Genomic DNA, 18,387 nt, shown 5'->3' with positions numbered 1-18,387 from the left:
ACACCGGAAAAACAGCGCACTTTCAGTACTATGGCCTGGTTTTCTTTAACGCTCATACTTTGAAGTACAAGCGAGCGTGCATATAAATTTCTGACGGGGCTTTCTTTGCAGTGTTTCTTTATAATCTCCAGCATTCACCTGCCTGTGAGACACTGCTTGGCTACGCAATGGAACCGAATTTACAGAAAAAAAGAAGCCAGTTGTGTAGAGTTCTGGTAATCTTTTGTATTAAATCACGGGTTCATAAATATGCGCTCTTAAACCGAGCATCTGCATCCATTTTTCTTTCAGTTACAACTTAATAATTCATTGGCGAATACATATTTGTGCCCTTCTATATACAAATGCGCATGCACGAACTAATCCGCGCAGGGGCGCCCGTTTAAACGCACCCAGAATACTTCAATAGGTTATCAGTGACTGGTTCTAGAGAATAAATATGAAGCGTAGTGAGTGAGTGAGTGAGTGAATAAACTTTATTGCTCTAATCAAAGAGTCTTGCTGCTTGCCAGAAGATTGCCGATGTCTTCCAGGCTGAGCGTGGTTGGCGCCCCTAGTCCAAGGTACCACTGTTCCTGGCCATCCGGCATGCGTGGCCCACTAGGTCTCTATGGACCTTGAGCTGGCTGCGGTTTAGCCGGTCCCCCACTGCTCCGCATTTGGCTCTTTGTTACCACGGAAAGCTACATTGTGTATGCGTTCTCATGTGATATGATACAGCGGGGGGGTTGCCCCGCACCACGAACATGTATCCCTGTACTACTCCGGATACATTTTATGTAGAATGCGAAGGTTGTGGAAGGCTCCTGTTTGGAGCCTTCTCCAATATGTCGTTTCATATTGTGTTAGCAGAGGATGTGGCTAGGAATATTTGTGTCTTCTGCCTTTGATGAGGTTGAGGATAGCTGCGTACGTGAGCTCTACCGCTATCTCCGGGCCGTCCGAGGCGTTTGACGCACCAACTCGGACAGTAAGCTCGCGAGCTAGCTTGGACGCCTTCAGATTGGCTTTGACTCCGGCGTGTCCCGGTACCCAGTAGATCCTATGTTGGATCTTTTCGTTGGTTCGCTGCGTTTTCAAGAGAATCCTTAGTGCTTTCTTGTTGATTCTTCCTACCATGTAACGTCTGCACGCTTCTTGGGAATCTGTTATGATTGTGAGAGATTTGTTGGTGCGATAACCCTCGGCTGCCGCTAGAGCTACGGCGATCTCCTCTGCCTCAGTTATCGTCCCTTATCTCGTGGATGCGCCGCTGATGCGGCTACCTTCCTTTGTTCCGAGAACCGATACCGTTTACTTGATGCTTTGGCTACGAGTCCACGGTACAGAGTGGCGTCAGTGTAGACTACCTGATCTTGTGTGGCTATCTTCGCCTCTGCATATTCAGTCCTTGCCTGTCTTCTGGCTGCGTGTAGATTTGGATCCATATTCCTGGGTATACGGCTAACCTGGTAAGTTCGACGTATTTCGTCTGGAATGTTTGCCGATCAATCCTCTATGTCCAGGACTCCCTTATAGTCCAGCCTTCTTAGGAGGGCCCTCCCTGTTGCCGAGTTCCTTAGCCTTTGTATCTGTGACATGACTTGTGCCCTGCTTAACTCGTCGAACGTGTTGGGCATCCCCAGTTCTGCCAGCTTGTCGTTTGACGTGTTTCTGGGTAAGCCCAAAGCTGTCTTTTAGGCTCCTTTGATTAGGACCTCTGCCTGATTTTCTTCACTTTTCAGCATGCTGTGATATGGAAGTAAGCTATTTTGCTGATGACTAGGCTGTTCACTAGCTTTAGCATGTCGCCTTCCTTCATGCCGTATCTTCTGGATGATACTCTGGTTATCATACGGCAAACTTGTTCCGTTGACTTTTTAAGGAGGCCAATTGTGTGGTTGCATTTGCCGTTGCTCTGTAGCCACATGCCTAAAACTCGAATGATCTACCTTTCTGGGATGATCTTGCCCTCGATCTTTATCTCTATTCTTGCATCCGTCGGCTTCTTTCCTATCCTAAGGATTTCCGATTTCTCAGTTTAGCAGGCAAAACCCGTTTTCTTGGCATATTGCTCAACACAAGTCGCTGCTTTTTGCATTTGTTGTTCCATCTGCCCCAGAGATTCCTGGTTCGACCATACAGTTATGTCGTCCGTATATATGACATGTCTTATGCCTGGGTTGCTTTCCAATTTTCTTGCCAGGCCAATCATGGTTAGGTTGAAAAGGATTAACGATATGACCAAGCCCTGCGGCGTGCCTTTGTTTGGAGTGTCTATGGTCTTGCTTCTTATATCTCCCAAGCCCACTGTGGCCGTTCTTCCTGTCAAGAAAGATCTTACGTAGTCGTGGACTCTCTTCCCGCAGTTGGTGTTGTTGATGCCTTCCATTATAGCCGCATGGCTGACATCGTCGAAAGCCCCTTTGATGTCGAGTGCCATAATTAGATTTTCTCCTTGTTGCGGGGCGTTGGCAATGACCTCGTGTTTGAGTTGTAGCAGGATGTCATGCGTTGAGAGGTTTGCCCTGAACCCAAACATGCTATGAGGATGCAACTCGTTATTCTCTAGATAGTTTTGAATTCTTTTGGTCGCAATTCTTTCGTAGAGCTTTCCGAGGTAAGATGTGAGTGAGTTGGGCCTCAGGTTCTCTATTTGTAATTTCTTCCCAGGCTTGGGAATCATTACAACCATAGAGTGCTTCCATTCCTTGGGCACCAGTCCTGCCTCCCATTGCTTGTTTAGGTAGGTAGTGAGCTGCTAGATTGCCTCATCACCCAGGTTGCGGATTCATCATCATCATCAGCCTTACTACACCCACTGCAGGGCAAAGGCCTCTCCCATGTCTCTCCAATTAACCCTATTCTTTGCCAGCTGCATCCACCCTTTACCTGCAAACTTCTTAATCTCATCCGCCCACCTAACCTTCTTCCGCCCCCTGCTCCGCTTACTTTCTCTTTGAATTCACTCCGTTACCCTTAAGGACCAGCGGTTATCTTGCCTTCGCATTACATGCCCTGCACAAGCCCATTTCTTTCTCTTGATTTCGACTAGGATGTCATTAACCCGTGTTTGTTCCCTCACCCACTCTGCCCGCTTCCGATCTCTTAACGTTACACCTATCATTTTTCTTTCCATGGCTCGCTGCGTTGTCCTTAACTTAAGCTGAACTCTTTTCGTTAGCCTCCACGTTTCTGCCCCGTAGGTGAGTACCGGTAAGATTATGCTGTTGTACACTTTCCTCTTGAGGGAAATTGGTAAACTGCCACTCATGATCTGCGAGAATTTGCCATATGCGCTACACCCCATTCTTATCCTTCTAGTTATCTCCCTCTCATGATCCGGATCAGCTGTCACTACCTGCCCTAAGTAGACGTATTCCGTCACAATTTCTAGGCTCTCGCTGCCGATTGTGAACTGTTGCTCTCTTGCTAGGCTGTTGAACATTACCTTGGTTTTCTGCATGTTAATTTTTAGACCCATCGATCTGCTCTGCCTGTCTAACTCATTGATCATGATTTGCAGTTCACCTCCTGAGTGACTCAGCAAGGCAATGTCATCAGCAAATCGCAGATTATTTAGGTATTCTCCATTTATTCTTATTCCCAACTGTTCCCAATTCAGGCCTCGAAATACCTCCTGTAAACATGCGGTGAACAGCATTGGCGAGATCGTGTCTCCTTGCCTGACGCCCTTCCTTATTGGAATTTTATTGCTGACTTTATGGAGGACTATAGTAGCTGTGCAGTTGCTATATATATCTTCCAGTATTTTGACATAAGGCTCTTCCACCCCCTGATTGCGCAATGCCTGTATGACTGCTGAGGTTTCCACTGAGTCGAATGCTTTCTCGTAATCAATGAAAGCTATATATAGAGGTTGATTATATTCTGCGCATTTCTCTATCACCTGATTGATAGTGTGAATATGATCTATTGTAGAATATCCTTTACGAAAGCCTGAATATCCTTTACGAAAGCCTGATTAAAGCCTAACGTTGCCCTCACTCTATTAGCGATTACCTTAGTAAATACTTTGTAGGCAACGGATAGTAAGCTGATCGGCCTGTAATTTTTCAAGTCCTTGGCGTCTCCCTTCTTATGAATTAAGATAATGTTTGCATTCTTCCAAGCTTCTGGTACAGTCGAGGTCATAAGGCATTGAGTATACAGGGTGGCCAGTTTTTCTAGCACGATGTCCCCTCCATCCTTCAACAGATCTGCTGTTACCTGATCCTCCCCAGCTGCTTTTCCCCTTTTCATTGCTTCTAAGGCTTTCTTTACTTCATCTTTCGTTACTGGCGAGATAACGCATTGCTGTGCACTGCTGTCTTTCTCATTAACGTTCTGATTACATTGGCTACTGTACAGGTCTGTGTAGAACTCTTCGGCTACGTTAACTATCTTATCCATATTGCTACTGACATTGCCCTGCTTGTCTCTTAATGCATACATCTGGTTTTTACCTATGCCTAGTTTCCTCTTCACTGTTTTTAGGCTACCTCCGTTCTTTATAGCATGCTCGATTTTCTCCATATTAAACTTCCTTATGTCGGCTACCTTGCGCTTATTTATTAACTTTGATAGCTCCGTTAGTTCTATTCTATCGGTAGGGTTAGAGGCCCTATGTTTTGGCGCTTCTTAATCAGATCTTTCGTCACCTGAGATAGCTTCCCGGTATCCTTTCGAACTTTCCTACCGCCTACTTCTACTGCGCACTCCGTAATTATTGTTGTCAGATTATCGTGCATTGAATGAACATCAAGATCATCTTCCTCAGTTAAAGCCGAATATCTGTTTTGCAGCGCTATCCTAAACTCCTGTGCTTTCCCTCTTACGGCTAACTCGTTAAAGGTCTTCTTCTTCACTAGCTTGTTCCGATCCCTCTTCAAGTCTAAGCTTATTCTAGACCTTACCATTCTGTGGTCGCTACAACGCACCTTTCCGAGGACGGCCACATCCTGAATGATGCCAGGTTTAGCGCATAGTATGAAGTCGATTTCATTTTTAATCTCACCATTGGGGCTCTTCCAGGTCCACTTCCTGTTTTCTCGTTTGCGGAAGAAGGTATTCATGATCCGTAAATTATTTCTATCCGCGAATTCGACTAATAACTCTCCCCTGCTATTTCTAGAGCCTATCCCATAGTCACCTACCGCGTGGTCGTCAGCCTGCTTCTTGCCCACCTTCGCATTGAAGTCGCCCATCAGTACAGTGTACGGCGATTTTATTTTATTCATTGCCGATTCTACGTCCTCATAGAAACTTTCAACGGTCTGGTCATCATGGCTGGATGTGGATGCGTAGGCCTGCACCACTTTCAGCTTGTACCTCCTATTCAGCCTAATTACTCTAGCTGCTACCCTCTCGGTAATACCGTAGAACTCCTCTACGTTGCCAGCTATATCCTTATTAATGAGGAATCCCACACCTAGTTCTCGTCTATCCTCTAACCCGCGATAGCACAGTATGTGTCCGTCCTTTAGTACTGTATACGCCTCACCTGTCCTCCTAACTTCGCTAAGCCCTATCACATCCCATTTAATTCCCGCTAGTTCCTCAAACAGCACTGCTAGGCTAGCCTCACTAGCTAAAGTTCTAGCGTTAAACGTTGCCAGGTTCAGATTCCAATGGCGGCCTGTCCGGTTGCCGATTAGAGAGTTCTTAACTTTGTCTTCTCCAGCTTGCGTATTTCTTTTGATGGACCTAATTGCAGCGTAGACCCCCTCTCTGGTGATTGGCCTGTCCAGCTTCGGGTTTTCTCTGCCCTTATAGCTCTCTTGATAGGCCGCGGGTTTGTCTTGACCATAGCACTTGGTGCTGACTGCTTACTTACTTGGTGCTGGGTTTGGTACTTACTTACTTGGTGCATACTTACTTGGTGCTGGGTTTCCAATGATCATATGAAGCGTAATAATTCATTTGTTCTTATGCAGCAGGTCAAGCCTCTGGAGACAGTTATAGCTCATGGAATATGAATTACGAGCTGTGTATCTCTCTTCTTGTGCCACGCACCTGAAAATAAAAGTACTGTTTTAAATAGACGACAGTTTATTGTCATGATGTTACGGCCTTCATATGAGATCTAACGGCGACCTTTATACGTAAGCACATGTCTGTTCTGAGGCAAATGAAATGTTCTGGTACCACCGTGTAACAACCGTTAAGTCCGAGGAATGTGAGCAAAACAAGCAATCGTGGAAGTATCTCGCCCGTGGATAATTTCTCACTTGTCTTTACACCGGCATGAAGTGCGCTAATATGTATTGGATTGTGTTTTCTATTACGAAGACGTCAATTTTACATTGCATGGCGGCCCTACTACGTAGTATAAATAAATGCCACTTAATCTGCGGCTTCTACTAGCCTACGATATTCACTGCTCATTTGTTCGGTTTTTCCTTCACGACTGAGGTAGCAAGCCAAGCACTGACTTCTCCAATACCGTGATATCAGCCGCTGGCAAAATGCTGATCCGATGAAAAGCAGAGCACATAGTGGTTGACATCTTGCAAAACCTCGGTTTCTGCAAAGCTGGATTCTGGATTCTTTCTGTGAGAGCAGGTATCGAGTACATAAATACGCGTAATTCAGAGTGAGGAGTGGGGATTTTGTAACATGTGAGTAGTAAAGACTGTCGTAACTAGGCATGTAACTTTTTTCGGCGTGCGTCGAATAGAATAGCGAGTTTAGTATAGCGTTTGCGTTGCGTAGGTACGCAACACGCAAGATGGCTACGCAAGTTAAATTCAAAGTGCGAACGAATCTTGTAGTTTACCGTTTGAGAAACGTTCCGCAACAAGTGCTCAGTGGATATACAACGTCCGGGTTCAACCACGTTCGCGTAAATACCTGACGCCACCATAAGTCGAAAAAAAATTAGTCTGAGGCCCATTTGATCTAATCCAAACCAAGCCGTATCCTAGCACCGTGGCTATAACACTGCAGCCGTAGCAAACAAAAGAGACAAGAAAAAGACATACAACGTCGATACAAACCTCTACATCGTGGTTTACAGAGACCGTTTCCTTGGCGACAGTGTATACTGTCCGTTCTTAGGCTTACAAGCATGAAAACAGATTGTTATATAAAAAGCACCGACAAAATATTACATAGAAGATAATGTCCAAGCTGACAAAAAACGGGAGCGAATGCCACCATTCACTGCCAGTTTGAGCGCCGAATAACTCAGTGAAGAGGTGTTTTAGAACCGAAGCGTGCGAGCAGGACACCGACAAGTTGTCACCGCAAGTCTTGCAAAGTCGCTATGCTGTACAAAAAAACTGCCTGCGCACGCAAAAGCTAAGCTTCCTTAGCGTTCTGCCCATGCGCACCCTACATACGCTATTTTATGGCGGAGGCTAAGATATTGCGCACACTATTAAAAAAAAACTCCTTAATATTTTGCTGATGCAACTATGACGTAAATAGCTGGCGGTTACGCACGGCTTCATATTTTGAGGGTGTTGCGTACATGTATGCTGCACGACAAAATATTACTATGGGTATGCTTCTAGTGGAGAATATATGGGACTACATCTTCTTGGCAAAATAATTACAGGAGATGGGAATTATGTGAAAAATATTACCCAAAAACCAAACTTATACGGTGTATTTGGGTGGAACTCTCAAGTTATCAACAGCAACTCTCCGACATCCTTGAAAAGAAAAATAAAGGAGCAATACATATGACCACCACTCACTCACGAATCTTAGAGGTGCAGCAACGTTAGCTAATAAAACGTAACGGTCAAACAAAGAAGGCGATTGGGATACGACTGCACAAAAGAATCAGTGTTGTGCAGTAATGAAATCTGAAATGGGAAACGGACAACGGCCAAGACCGGTAACTGGGGAAGTACGTAGCACTGGCGTTTTAAGATATGTATATAAGGCGAAGGTAAGCATAGCTGAGAATACCACAGTCAGGCGATCAGATCACATATAAAATTTGCTGGGTGTGAATGGTCGCACCTGGCGCAATAAGCCTTAATAATAATAATAATAATAATAATAATAATAATAATAATAATAATAATAATAATAATAATAATAATAATAATAATAATAATAATAATAATAATTGCATTTCCATCACCGTATGTTAATAGCTTATGGCATATCAATGGCTTATGCTGTCATACAGAGGTTTGATCCTGCTAACACGGGTTTGTGTCAGCGAGAATTTCGTGGCAAGACCACTGAGGTATTTTACTAAAAACAGAGCGCATTTCTTGATCAGAACAGTAGTGAGATATTAAATCCGCCTCTGCTTTTTACGCCGAACGAAAATTTTTGCAAGCATCATCCGTATGGGATGTTAAATATGAAAATTTAGTGTCGTCTCAGCATTTACTTGGCCCAGTGTTCCTGAGATGCCAACGCTCCTCCTCCCATTATCTCCTCCAGCTTCTGCTTGCGCTCCGGCTGTCCTGTGTGCGGATTCTTGATGGTGACAATAACGGCTGCGGCGCATAGCGCCAGAAGTGCCACTTTAACAGCTAGTGCCTTGAAAAACTGCGCTTGCCTCACGGCGAATGAAAGGCGTAGAAAGCCATTTGCCTTAACAGGAACGTCATCATGCACAAAACAGACAGCGGCCCTAAACAGTGAAGGAGGGAAGACAGAGATATACGTCATATTTGATGCCGAGAAATAGGGCACTTCGGGCCTCTTTACTAAGTATACACCAGTGTTGGAAATCCTATTCTAATTTGTTGCACTATGCGGAAACAAAGCATTTGGGAAGAAAGTGGGACAGCATGCCACACGAATTCTCAAATAATTATAGCATCTGCTAAAAATCAAAGATTTTTGTTTGATTTATTTTGTTTCAAAGGAGAAAGAGCGAAAGGCTAAATGCCTGATGATGGTTCTTGCCACTCGCAGCGTTTAGCACACAGAATAAATTCTTCTCAGGTATGCTGAGCATTTCGTCGCTCTATCAGCTTCAAGAAATTAGAATTTTAAAGAGGCAAACCTGCTAGCACCTATGACACTGGGTTTGAAAAGAAGGCAGCTGCTAGGAAAAAATGAGCAGCAAAATTATTAAACACCGCCTAATACCTAAAGCATACGTAGTAGCTAATACCCAGAGTCAGAGCCTGATCGCGAACGCAAGGGTTAGAGATTTGCTTACAACATGATTACGTTATCGGCTTACATTGGGAAGATGTTAGTTCGCGCATCCGGTTTTACAGGCAAGGTTTGTCATATTGCGCTGTAATTCGTAGAAAAATAAATTATGTTCATTAAAGGGGCGAGGAGCGACCTGTGGGTCTAGGGGCTGGTGCACTAATAAGAAAGCACCCAAATAAAGCAAATACAAAGCTCAGGTGGCGACTAAGTACAGAATACATGAAATACAGACATCTATTCATAAAATTACTTTAAAATTCTGCACAGAAGGAGCCTGCATAGAAGCATGTGACTATCGGCAAGCGGAAAGAAATGAGATCAGAACTACAAAGCAGCGCATAAAACGCAAGGTTAATAGATGAAACAGAGATGATTAAAATTTCTACGAAACAGTGGCAGAGTACTCATTTCAGATTGAAAAACAGCATTTAATGCAAGTATGAGCAAGTAATAGCACGCGAAGCCGTCCAAAATGCGTTCCTATTTTGGGCGTTCGTACCGTCTCATTATGAAACTTTTACAAGTTGTTCTTATTGCAGTTTTTCACAAAATTGTGTCTCATTTATTGTTCTCGCGGATGACGGGAAGGCTAAATGTACTCTTGGCACAAAAGTTGGTAGGACGCGAGTTCTTGGAAAAACATTTATTGTAGCTCCGCCTCCCTATACCCGGTCGCCTGATATCGCATGAATGGATTAAATGCCTAAATGCTGCTTCCTTTGGTAACAATATCAGTCGACTAGTGGCGAGGTGGAGCTACAATAAATGGTTTTCCAAGAACTCGCGTCCTGCAAGCTTTTGCCCCCAATCGTACAAATTATTGTCTATTCCAGAGTAAGAAAATTAGATGCTCAATATCTGACAATTGCGATTTCTGTAAAAACGATTGGACAGCGCAGCAGATTCAAGATATTGTCCGTCTGCGCGTGCTGTATGTTGCATTTGGCTACTGGCTTAAAGCTCGATGCACGCAGGCAGAACTGGCTCAAGTCAGCACGCTTGAATGCCTCTGCAGGATGCCGTCTGTACAATCCAGGTCACTGTCTTTTGCTATTCACTGTTACTCCCCTCCAGCTCTAACTTGGTCCTCCGTTTTTCTCCTCGTGCTCTTCGAGGCTTCGGTGGCTGCCATCACTAAATCCATAGAAGTGGCCATGGACAGCTTTCCACTGAAAATACCGGCGGCTAAAGAATTAAATCACCAGTCGGGTTGCTGCAGTCCACGCAGCCTAGCCTCATTAGATTCGTGCCCACACACGTTTCCAGTTTTGCTCGCTTCAAGATCTTCGCACACAAAGCCCTCGTGTTCGGATGCGCACACACACGCGCGCACATACCCACACACTAGCAAGTACACATACGCCGACATAAATATAAGATTCAAAATCTAGCGGCAGTGTCCCTAATTCAGTTTGCTCACAAGAGTTCATTATGAGTCAGAAGTCGGCGACCAGCGTCGCGTCGTCCCTCAGAGCTCGCTCGGCCCACGTCATCGCGCGGTCCGTTGAGTGCGCGTGCCCCAGTAATCTTTTCTGGCCCGCTTTTCGCCTTTCCGATCTCTGAGCCGGCGACCCTTACTCGGCTTTTTTCGCTGCCATCTATTTCCCTTCTCAGTAGCATGATTGTCTGCCATCAGCGGCTCGCACTCGATTTTCTTTATCTACATCTCTACAAGCGGAGCCAAATGACTCTATGTTCTCCGTGTTTTGCTTTATCATTTCTTCACAACGGTGGCTGCTCCCAACAATGGGAGGGTGGACCTCGAGTCCGGAATTTATTTTACTTCTTTTTTCTTACGCCTCTCTCATTCATTTTAGCTTCTTTAATTTTTTACCGTTGCTGAAATTATTTTAATGTGTTGTCTTCCACTTACTGCAAGCCGTCTTCGTCGTCCTTCATCTGATGTCTCATTTCTTTTTTAGTGTAGTAGCTCATGCCCTAAAGAGTGCCGCTGTTTGTCGCAGCCCGCGACGAGCGAAACTACAAACACAGCTAGTAGCTAGCCTTGCCTCCTGCGGCGCTTGACAAACATGTGTGGGTAGCTGTTTCTCTGAGCACTACTCTTGGGTGAATGGTGAGTCTCTTGTTTCTGGGTGACGTCTCTACGCAATGGTTGACGACTCTGTGGCCACTGCGCAGCCAAGTGTGTGATTCTGGGAAACGTTCCATGGCGACAAGGGGTGAGATAAACTGCGGTTACTTCGTTCACTGAGCCGCCGCGGTGGCTGAGTGGTTATGGCGTTCGGCTGCTGGCCCAAAGGACGCGGGTTCGATCCCGGCCGCGGCGGTCAAATTTCGATGGAGGCGAAAGTCTAAAGGCCCGTATGCTGTGCGATGTCAATGCACGTTAAAGATCTCCAGACAGTCGAAACCTCCGGAGCCCTTCACTACGGCGTCTCTCATAGCCTGAGTCCCTTTGGGACGTTAAACCCCCATAAACTAACTTCATTCACTGCGTTAACCCCTGGATGTGCCGTCTCTGTAGCGGAAATCGTTTGTGCGTTACGTGCTTTACCTCTGCAAATACGGCGGCCTGATATAGCTTAATAATGAATAGGCCTCGATGATTGCGGTTAGGCCGGTGACACGACGGCAGTGAATGTTGGCACGGGAAATGAGAACGCTAAAAAGGGGTGTTCGGAAGTCAATGCAGTGGCCCCGCCTACACCGCTGCCTCTTACCGGTGACGAAATAAGTCTGCAGAACATGACACCATAACGACACCGCAGGGCAAAGAAAAGAACACAGAGAGCCTGGATGAGTGAGTTAACCTCGGAATTTAACTAAGCCGTTGGGGAAAGTCTAAACACAGAAGACAGTCTGTCGAATGATGAACCATAATTAAACTCAACACGCCTTTAGAAGTCAGGTGCGTGCTCTCGGCTAGGTAGCCACTTTAGGCAATAATTGTTATCAGAAAAGGAAGACAACGGAGACGAAGAATCGCAGTTCTAAACGACAGTATCAGCACATGTGGACCTAAAATCACCTCGCTATCTGCAATGTTCCCGAAAGTGACAGTAAAAACGAATGAAAAAAAAACGTAGCCAATGCCATATTTATACGCGTCATTCATCTTTCCCCTCTTGTGCGCTATTAATCGGTTCCTAAATTCCTCTTTCTCTAATCTCTAAACTAGTCTCAATATATTGGGCCAGCCAATTCCTCACCAGTCACTAGCGACATGACAAAAGTCTAAGAGGAAAGAAGGCAGACACGTAAGGAAAGACCATGTTCTACCAAGTAGACCATGTAAGACCAAGTTTAATTATGTTGAATGACGTTTAAATATGGTACAGGAATTTTCTTGCAATAATAACTCATTCTGGTCTTATTTTCCGCAGTCTGTGAGCGAATGAAACACTTTGCAACCATGTATTACCCCGCTGCAAACAGTTGAAACATTTGTTGTGCTCGCTGAAAAGGCAGTTCTTTCTTATACGCGTTGTTGACCCTGTTTCCTCATGTGTATTTGTTTTTCATTATTTTCTTCATTTTTCAAGCCACTCGTGTAATGACCCCTTCGGGGTTGGAAGTATTCTAAATAAAAATAAATCTCGTTGGGGGATATGAGTGCGACTCTTTTTAGATGCGAAGGGAGCTCAAGGCATGCAACGCGCGTAATTGTTATGAAGTCCGCGCCACCACTCGCCTCCAGCTATCAGTGCTTGGCTGGTGTCACTGCCAGGGCGGTGAGCTCATTGGCAAAGCACACCGTCAGAGAGAAGGCCTTTCTGCTGTTGCTGCTGTTGCTTTTTTTTTATATTAGCAGTGATGTCACTTTCTCGGGTTTTTGCCCACAAAATTATCCAAACACTGATGACGCCGGCCTCCTGTGAAGGAAAGCGCAATAAACAACGGTTTGCCCGAGCACCGCGTGCGATGAAGCATACCGCGAATAATATACGTAGATCTTGCTTTCTTAAGCGAAAGGGTAGGCCTCTCGTGCTATGAGGGATCAGAGAAAAAACAAAGGGGTTTTGCCGTGCGGTGACATGATGCTTTTAGCAAAGCAAGAGGAACCAGCGCGCGAAGTTATCAACAGTTGGGAAATACGGCGTGATACAAGAGGCGATATAAAGAGCGCCGAAATTCGCTGAAGCAACTAACGACCTCACTGTCTTTGAATCAGGTTTTTTGCAAATATCGTAACTTTCTTTCTTCCTTTAATTTGCTACCACATGGTGTCTCGTTATTTTTTTTCCCTGATCTTCGATTTATGGCGTGAATCTATTCATCTCGCCTCCATACAGCAGCTCCGAAGAAAGCGCTTACGTATTCCTGAGGGAAGTAATGTTGCCGCATTCTGTTGTACTACATTCTTCGCTGGGCCGCTAAACATTTTCAGTGCCGCTTCACCTCTTCGAAAAAAATGGGACATGAGAAGTTAAGCCATTTTCTTTCCTTAAAGGCCAATCTTTTTTTTTAGGAAAGGAAATGGCTGAGTAATTGTGTCACATCACGACAAACACCCGAGCCACGCCATAAGGAAAGTGAGGGCCAACAGAGCCTAAACCCACAACCCCGCCGCGGTGGCACAGTGGTTACAGCGCTACGCTTTTGAGCCAGAGTTCCCGAGTTCAAACCCGGCCGCGGCGGCCGCGCATGGATGGAGGCGAAACACAAAAAGCGCCCGTGTGCTGTGCGATGTCACTGCACGCTAATGATCTCCAGGTGGTCGAACTTATTACTTAGTGCTCCAATACTACACCTCTTTCTTCTCTCTCTGCTACCTTCCTCCATTCTCTTACTGCGCTGTTCGAGTGTACACTGCAATATGAGAGAGTTACTGCCCTATTTCCTTTCCTCGAAACCCAATTTTCAATCTCACCCGCCGCGGTGGCTCAGTGGTTAAGGTGCTCGGCTACTGATCCGGAGTTCCCAGGTTCGAACCCGACCGCGGCGACTGCGTTTCTATGGATGCAAAGCGCCAAGACGCTCGTGTGCTGTGGGATGTCAGTGCACGTTAAAGATCCCCGGGTGGTCGAAATTATTCCGGAGCCCTCCACTACGGCACCTCTTTCTTCCTTTCTTCTTTCACTCCTCTTTATCCCTTCCCTTACGGCGCTGTTCAGGTGTCCAACAATATATGAGACAGATACTGCGCCATTCCCTTTCCCCCAAAAGCAATTATTATTATTAATCCAATTTTTAAATCCAAAACCCTCCCTTGGTCGGCTGCTTAGCCGGAGTACTCGAGTACTCGAGTAAAGGCACTTATGCGCTGTGTGATGTTAGTGAACATTAAAGGTCCTCAGATGGTCGAAATTATTCCGACCTCCTCCACTACTGCACCTCTTATGCAACGAAGCTGTATACCTCAACCCTCCAAGGAAATTTTCGTGTCGTCAGCAAAAACCACAGGAGTGGAAAGTACCGAGATATGTGAGAGAGGTGTCAATTCCTTTCCTTAAAACCAATTTTCATTTCATTTTTCTTGCCTTAAAGTGCGGTTCGGGTGTCCAGCAAGATATGTGCCACCGGTGTCGTTTCCGTTCCTTAAAATGTCAAATGAGCAAGGCGTCACGCCGAACAGACGATGGCGTTCCTTCCGTGCAATAATTGGCAACGCTGCAACACGCTGTCGCGTCCCGCTCTTAAAGATGAATCGTAAAGGTTTCGTAATATAAAAAATTGACAAAATGTATGAAAAATTTACAAATCAAAATATAAAAATTAAAAATACAAAAATACAGCTTCTTCAAAAATCTTCAGCTTCAGCTTCAAAAGAGCGGGACACGGCAGAGTGTTGCAGTGTTGCCAAGAAGTCCATGGAACGCCATCGTCGCTTAGGCGCGACGCTTTGCCCGTTGAACAATTTAAGGAAAGGAAATGACGCATGTCGCACATATCTTGGTGTACACCCGAACCGCGCCGAAAGGCAAGGAAAATGAAAAGAAAATTGGTTTTAAGGAAAGGAAATGACACCTGTCTAACATATCTCTGTGGGCACCCGAACCGCGGAGTAAGGGAATGAATGACAAACTTTTTATTGATTCTCTTAGGGGGGTGGTAGCGGTGGAGGACGAAGTCTTCATCTTGAAGCTTGGGCCCTCCTTGGCCGTGGGTGGGCCCCTATTCCAGGGCTCCACTGAGTCGGGCCACCTCGCTTGCGTGCACTACTAGGGCCCTTTAGACCCCGAGCTCGCAGCTGGTGAGCCGGCTCTCCCATTGCTCCGCACATGGTGTTTTGTGTTTGTGGAATGCATGATTTTTTTCGCACTCCCACGTGATATGGTATAATGTCTGTGGTGCTCCGCACCACGGGCAGTTAGCGCTATACTGTGTGGGGAACATCTTGTTTAGTATGTATAAGTTAGGAAAGGAGCCGGCTTGCAGTCTACGCCATACTGTGGCCTCTTCCTTGGTTAATGTTTTATGCGGTGGGGGATATTGGATTCTTAGCCCCTTGTATAGGTTTGTTAATTCCGAATAGCTGTCCCCACAAGCGACCTGAGACTCCTCCGGAGTTAACGACGTTCCTGCTCGGCTGGTCATTCCTCGAGCTAGGATGTCTGCCCCTTCATTGCCCCTGATCCCCGCGTGACTTGGTATCCAGATTAAACTTTGTGTTTGTCGTTCCTCGGGGAGCGGGGCTCCACCGAGGATTTTGAGCGCCGTACTGCTAATTCTGCCTCGGATATAGTTCCGGCACGCTTCTTGCGAATCTGTTAAAATGTTAAGGGATTTCCCTGTTCTATATCCTTCTCTAGCTGTCAGGGCGACAGCTATCTCCTCTGCCTCCGTTATATCGGACACTTCGGCTGTGAGGCTCGTGATGTGTTCTCCTCGGTTGTTTACGACTACTGCTACGGCGTAGTTTTTGTGTGCTTGGGGGTAGAGGGAGGCGTCTGTATAGACTATTGTCTCTTTGCCCCATGTGCCTCTCGTAAAATTCTGCTCTGGCCTGTCTCCTGTTAACATGGAGGTTTGGGTCCATGTTGCGGGGGATAGGTTGTATGCTTATTTTCTTTCTTAGCGGGTCTGGTATTGCGGCTCTACTGTTTTGCGGCTTTTCGATATCCCGACCCAACCTCGTCAGGAGCGCTCTTCCGGTTGTTGTGTTGCTAAGTCTTCGTACTTGTGCCTTGAGCTGGCATTCCCTCAGTTCTTCAAAGGTGTTGCTAACTCCAAGTTGCATGAGCTTGTCGTTCGAGGTGTTTCTTGGGAGATGAAGGGCTGTCTTGTACGCCTTCCGGAGTATCGTCTCCGCTTGCTCCTTTTCTGCCTTGATGGTTACGTGGTACGGCATTGAGTATGTTACCCGGCTGACCACTAGGGTGTTGGCCAGCCTGAGTGTGTCCTCCTCCTTCATGCCGTATCGCTTGTGGGCTACTCTGCTAATCATTCGGCCCACCTGCTCCGCTGCTTTGCTTAGCAGGCTGAGGGTGTGGCTGCATTTCCGGCTTCCTTGCAGCCACATGCCGAGGATTCTAATCATCTTTTGCGCCGGGATATTCTGGCCCTCTAGTTTTACTTCGAGTGGGGCATCCGTAGGGTGTCTGCCCACTCTGAGGAGCTCGGACTTCTCCGTTGAGCATCTGAGTCCCCTTTGTCTTGTATATTCTTCGATGCAGGTGGCAGCCTCTTGTAGTGCCTCTTGCTTCTCTCCAAGTGAGCCTTGGGTGGTCCAGATGGTGATGTCGTCCGCGTACATTGCGTGATTGATCCCCTGGATTCGGCAGAGTTTCTTGGCAAGATTGATCATCGCTATGTTGAAGAGTATTGGCGAGATTACGGAGCCCTGTGGAGTGTCCTTGCTTGGCGTGGAGAAGGTGTCACTCCGTAGGTCTCCTAGGCCTACTGTTGCCGTTCTGTTTGTGAGGAAGCTTCTGACGTAGTCATGAATCTTCTTCCCGCAGTTGGTGGTGTTTAGGCCTTCCATTATAGCGGTGTGGGACACGTTGTCAAAGGTCCCCTTGATATCGACGGCCATGACAACGTTTTCCCCTTGTTTTGGCATTGTTTCCAGTACCTCCTCTTTTAGCTGTAGTAATACGTCTTGGGTTGACAGGTTGGTCCTGAATCCGAACATGGTGTTGGGGTACCATCCTTCGTCTTCTAGGTGCGTTTGTATTCGCCGGTTAACAATTTTCTCGTACAGCTTGCCTAGGCACGATGTTAGCGAGATTGGTCTAAGATTTTCGATCTGGAGTTTTTTGCCGGACTTGGGGATCATGACGACGACGGCGTGTTTCCACTCCGCTGGTACCGTCCCTTCTTCCCATTGTTTGTTGAGGTATAGGGTGAGTTGATTGATTGCTTCGTCGCTTAAATTTTGAATCAGCGAGTTGTTGATTTTGTCCGCTCCCGCTGCCGTGCTTTTTGTTGTCGCCCTTATGGCCTCAACGACCTCTTCTCTCGTAATGGGTCTGTCCGTGGTTGGGTTTCCCGCGCCCTGGTAGTCGCCTTGGTAGCCGTCCACCTGGTCCTTCCCATAGCATTTCTTCCGTACCGCTTGGAGCAGTTGTTCTTCTGTGCCTTTGTACTGGTGGATCAGTCTTTGGGTGGATTTGCTGCTTTCCGCCTTGCTTTTCTTAGGTCCATTAGCGTTTTTAGAATGTGCCACGTTCTAGCTGTGCTGAGGGTGCCATTCAGCGAGGTACTAAACTGTTGCCACCCCTGTCTTGCCAGCTGCGTTGCATATTCCTCTGCTTGCCTGGTTATTTCGGCAATCTTTTGCTTTAGTTTTCTGTTTAGCCTCTGGCGCTTCCACCGCCTGGTTAGGCCTCGTCGTGCCTCCCAGAGTCGGAGAAGTCGCTTGTCCATTTCCGGTGCTTGTTCGGTCCGGTCTACGTCTTTGGTGTAGAGGTCCTTAATTTGTCTAAGTTGTTGGCTCCAGTCTTCTGCCGAAGTTATGTCGCCCTTGAGTTGTTTGCAGTGGGTACGGAGGGCGTCCCAGTCAGTTAGGCTCGCCTTGCCAATCTTCCTCTTGATGCTTTCTGCTTCCGTGCTGAGCCTGATGATATAGTTGTCGCTACCGAGATTTTCTTGCAAGTTCTCCCATTCGACTTGCTTAGCGCCCCTGAAAAAGGCTAGGTCGGGACATGTGTCCGCGCTTACACTATTGCCCTGTCTAGTGGGTTGGCTTTCGTCTGTGGGTAGCTCGCAACCTATGTTTTCTGTTGCCGTGCAGATGCCGCGTCCCTTTTTGTCTTCGATTCTGCTGCCCCATTGCGGGCTTTTCGCATTAAAATCTCCTGCAATTATCAAGGTGTTCTGCCCTGCAAGCTTCTTTGCTTCCGCAAACAGCCTGATAAAGTCACCTTT

Source organism: Amblyomma americanum, chromosome 4, assembly GCF_052857255.1.
Source record: "Amblyomma americanum isolate KBUSLIRL-KWMA chromosome 4, ASM5285725v1, whole genome shotgun sequence".
In the NCBI taxonomy this organism is placed as follows: domain Eukaryota; kingdom Metazoa; phylum Arthropoda; class Arachnida; order Ixodida; family Ixodidae; genus Amblyomma; species Amblyomma americanum.
The sequence above is the reverse complement of the archived record's forward strand: the minus strand, read 5'-3'. Positions refer to the sequence as shown.